Source organism: Galeopterus variegatus, unplaced genomic scaffold (assembly GCF_000696425.1).
Source record: "Galeopterus variegatus unplaced genomic scaffold, G_variegatus-3.0.2 Scaffold1136, whole genome shotgun sequence".
Taxonomy (NCBI): Eukaryota; Metazoa; Chordata; class Mammalia; order Dermoptera; family Cynocephalidae; genus Galeopterus; species Galeopterus variegatus.
In genome coordinates this window covers 229307-234013 of record NW_007727247.1, presented here as the reverse complement: position 1 = coordinate 234013, position 4707 = coordinate 229307, and positions in this window count along the sequence as shown.

Below are 4707 nucleotides of genomic sequence, written 5' to 3'. Positions count from 1 at the left end.
TTTAAGTTGAGGACAGAAAATTTTAAAAGCCAGCCACTGTGTCTGACATGGAGCCATGTGGCGTCAACAAGTCACATTCCAACAGGCTCTTGCGGTAGAGATGTGAAAAGGAAAAGCTATCTAGAGAGTGTCTATACTGGTTCCAAGAATGGATAAAAACTATGCTGAGATGGCAGGGTTATCAGGCAAGGCCTGTGGGAGCACATCCCACTCCCGGGTGACCCTGGAGGTTTGGCCACCCTGCCCAGAAAGCAGGAGTAGGGCAGAGCTCCCTAGTTTCAATTTGCATGAGAATCACCTGGAAAATGTGCATGAGAATCACTTGTTCAAAAGCCTCCCAGAGGAGGCAGGACTCCTCCTGCCCTGCCTCTCAGCCTTTTGCTATCTAACAGGAGTGGGCTTAATCCCTGCACCAAGCACCCATCTGAACCTCCACCTTGACATACGCTCTTTTCTCTGGGGAGGCTCCCTCAGGAGAGGACACTTGGCATCCCAAGAGAGCCAACAACCACTGTTGACACAGGGAATGGGGTGGCCATAGGTAGCCAGAGATCAGCCAGGAATAGCTGGGAGGAAAAGTTTCTTGAACACAGGAAACACCCCAGCAGGTCAAGACATCACTTTCAAGGGCAAGGGTGTGGCAGAACTAGGACCTGAAGACCAGGAGCCACCCTGCCGTGGCATTTCCCAGCCCATCCAGGTGCCCAGGCAGCAGGGCACAGCAACTACTAGCTATGAGTCTCAGATTTTCTAGCCCTGGCTCTAGCCCTTACCAGCTGTGTGATTTTGTACAAGCCGCTTCTCTCAGCACCTCATTTTGCTCATCTATAAATGGAGCTAACAATAGTGCCTTTCTAAGAAAGTTGTTGCAAGGAATGAGTAATGACACAGGTAGAACACTTAGGAGTGTCTGGCATAGGGTTAGTGCTCTCAGTAGTAACCATAATCTATTACACTGTAAGGCCCAAGGCCACAACCCTTGTTGAGTACCCTACAACTTGCCCACATCTTTTCAAATGATTCCTTCATTAAACACTCTTAGATTACCACATTTAAGTGTGCACCTGATTCCTGCAAGGACCCTGACAAACACAGCAATCATCCCCGGATGCCCCTCAGGAAGAGAGAACTGTGGAAAAGCCTTTGGCTCCACTGTTTCTCCAGTACCATTCCAGGTGGTTTGCCAGGGCAAAACTGGGCCAACCTATGGTAGGGGCATCAGACCAGACAGGGATTAGAGCAAAAGCACCTCCCCCTAACCCTGGGGACCAGGAAAAGCAATTCCCCAGCAGCAGCCAAGCCCAGCTCTGAAAGCCAGTATGTGGGGGCAAACAGAAGCAGGACCCCACCCCCACCCCCAAACACATATACATGCTCTTTTTCACCAGGAAGAGGCAGCTCAGGGGAATAGAACAGTCCCTAGGTCGGTCTCCAGGATGCCTGCAAAGCCCACAGCCCTGTACACTGGTAGCAGGTCTGTGTTCCCAATGCAGGTGCCCTCCCCTCCTCTCTTCCACAAATGTCTCACAGGGGGACATTCCACAAATGTCTCACCACCAGCACAGCCTTCCAAGAGACTTAGGGGCAGCCTACCCACCCACTCATCAAGAAGAGAGTGGCAGCCAGCACACAAGAACCTGGGTCCAAGGCACACCCAAGACACCTGCCTGCTCTTAGGCATCTCAGGTTCTCTGGAGCCTCACTGCCTGGCTTGACTCATTGGGGTTAACACAGACAATGCTTGGGCAGGTAGGCTCAGGAGTTAAGTGGACCTGAGTTCCCATCCCACTCCACCACTTTCAAGCAAGATGTGTGACCTTGGGCAAGTCACAACCTCTCTGCACCTCATTTTTCTTCAGCTCTAATAAGGGGAAAGAGCTCCTGGCTCAGCATCATTTGGAGGACTAAATTAGTTTGTTAATATGAAGCACTTAGTACAGTGGCTGGTACACAGTAAGCATGCAAGAAATACAGCTGGTATTTTATTACAGGTTTTCATTTTGTTTATTTCTTATAATGGCTACTGAGCATATTGCCAAAATGTCACCCTGAACTGCAGGGTCCAGAATTCTCCCCATCCATAATGTGGTATTGTTTAACTGAACAGTGTCTGGCCAGGTCTGGGAGGAATGCCTCCCACTCCATCCCAGGGAAACCCAACCCTACTAATAGATACTCAGCATCACTGTCCTTGCAACAGACAGGGGCGGCTCCCCTGACCACTGTCCACTGCCAGCTGCCCTACACTCAGCCATGCACAAGCTTGCTCTGATCAGTGTGAAAGAATAACATCTCCCATGTGAACAGCAATCTCTACTTTTCCAAAGACACTCACATCCATTAGCTCCTCACAATGGCCTCATGGAGTGGCAACTACAGTGACAGCAGAAGCAATGTAACTAGCTAGACCAGGCCTTGAATCTCAACTCCACTCCTGCTGAGCTTTATGACCCTGGAGTGGTTACCTCACCTTTCTGCTGAAGATTCCTGACTGTGAAATGGAAACAACAGTACCTCTCTCCCAGGGCTTGGAGAGTGGTGGACTCGATGCCACAGTACATAATCAAGCCCCCAGGAGGGTGCTGAGCAGGCCTTCGATAAACAACTGTGATGACAATCGCACTTTTATAGTAGAGAAACTGAGGCACAAAAAAAGTGACTTGACCTGTACTAGACCTATGGTTCACGTCAGACTTGTGTTGTGAGCCAAACTGTTCAGGTCTCTTCCCAACACAGTTCTGGATCAAGTTCAGATTCCCTCGCACGCCATCCCCCTGTGAGCAAGCAGTAAAATGGAGGAATGTGCCCAAGCCCAGCTGAGGATCCCACTGGTCACCTTTTCTTGGTGGCTGTCAGAGGAGTCTGTGGGAAGCCCAAAACCACAGACTACAGACTCCATGAGCACCCTCAAGGGCTGCTTCCAGGCTTGGGCTGGCTCTCGGCCACATATGTATCTCTCCCAGTCACTACAACCAAAGATAGGAAATTCAACGACAGTTGACTTCAGTGCCTCAGGAGCACCTTACTGGTTACACTGGGGGGTGAATGCCTCCGATCACCACCAGCTTGGAATTTGTTGTCCACATCTGCCTCGTGTCCAGCAGGGCTGGAAGCACACAGGTACCTCCTCACTGTATGGTCCCCCTAAGCCCCAGGTTTCTGTGCTACAAATAACCCCTGCCAACAGCCCCATTCTAGAATAGTGGAAATAAAACTAAGTAATCAATTGTGAGCTGTTCCATCCCCAGGGCCAGGCACCTTATTCAGGATAACTCCAACACAAGTCACTGACCCACCCACAATCAGAGAGGGAAAGGGTACCAGGTCTAAGGCCTTTGGTAGAATCCCTTTCACCCATGTCACCCTCCCTTTAACTCCAGAAACACCAGTTCAACAAGTTTCCCACAGGACTTGGAAAGTTACAGAATGAAGATAATACATTTAAAACAGTTATTCCAAATAAGAAAACAGTTTTTGCCTCTTGTCGCTCTAGTGCTGTACATACAGTTGCAGTTCTTTAAATACCTGTGACTCTCTGCTAGGCAAGGCTATTTTCTGGAAGTGAGTGAGATGTCTGTGTCCCTCAAAGGATGTCCAGGATCAAGGAACTATGGTCTGGGCCCATAGTTCCTACAAATGTCCACTCAATAATTCCACAAATACCTAATGACTTCCTACTATGTGCCACATGCTGAAATCGTAAAAGTAACTCTCTGCCAATGAGGGTGTGTCAACTCTCAGATACAAAGAGTGCATTTACCCCCATAGACCTTTCTCAAGTGCCCACTGTGTGCCAGGTGTCAACACCCCACGCACTGAAGACAAAGCTGCCATAGAGCCTAAATCTGACCCTCTAGGAGCTCAGTCAGTCCAGAACTGGGGTGGAGAGAAAAAAGGCAGGCCCTGGGTAGTCGGCCCTGGCCTTGCCAAGAGCATAAAACTCGTATTAGGCAAAGGAGGAGCCCTTTTCCCTATCACCTCTGGAGAAGGGAGGTCCGTCAATGGGATGGGGTTAGGCTAAGCCCGGATGGTTCGTTGCATTCAAGGTCTGCACATGCAAACTTATTGCTCCAGCCTGACCTTGTTAATTGTGAACTTACAAGATTTTTCATAAATTATCCTGACGGTTACTCAATATCTGATATACAAATGCTTGCTAATAATAGGGCAATAATAATGATTCAAATAACAGGAGCTATCTTTATTGAACCCTCTCCAGAACACCACGTGGAGCAAAATGGTCTGTGGGGGATGGGCCTGATCCTCCCCAAAAGCCTCAAGGGTAAGTGTCACAGTTTTTACCGAGGCTTTCTCCCTCCAGGCACTGTTCTGAAGGCCTCGTGTTAATCTACTCATTTTATTCTCCCTGAAAACCCAACGAAGGAAAGGTATAACTGCTCCCATTCTACAGATGAGAAAATTGACATTTGGTATCTTCCCAGCTGTGTGACCTTGGACAAATCACCAGGGCTGCAGACCTCAAATCCAATGACGAGATCCGAACTAGTTTCCTGAATGCACCACCCATTTGGCGAATGAATGACCACCGAACCAGGAATCCCTGCTAAGGCCAAGGAGGCCACATGACTCCCCGTGGAGCCTCCTGCCCAGGCCCGAGCCCCAGCCCCTGCGGCCTAAGACGACTCTCGGCCGCCTGTTCCGCTCGGGAAAGGCGCTGGCACGCGCGGGCGGTGCCCGGCGCCAGCT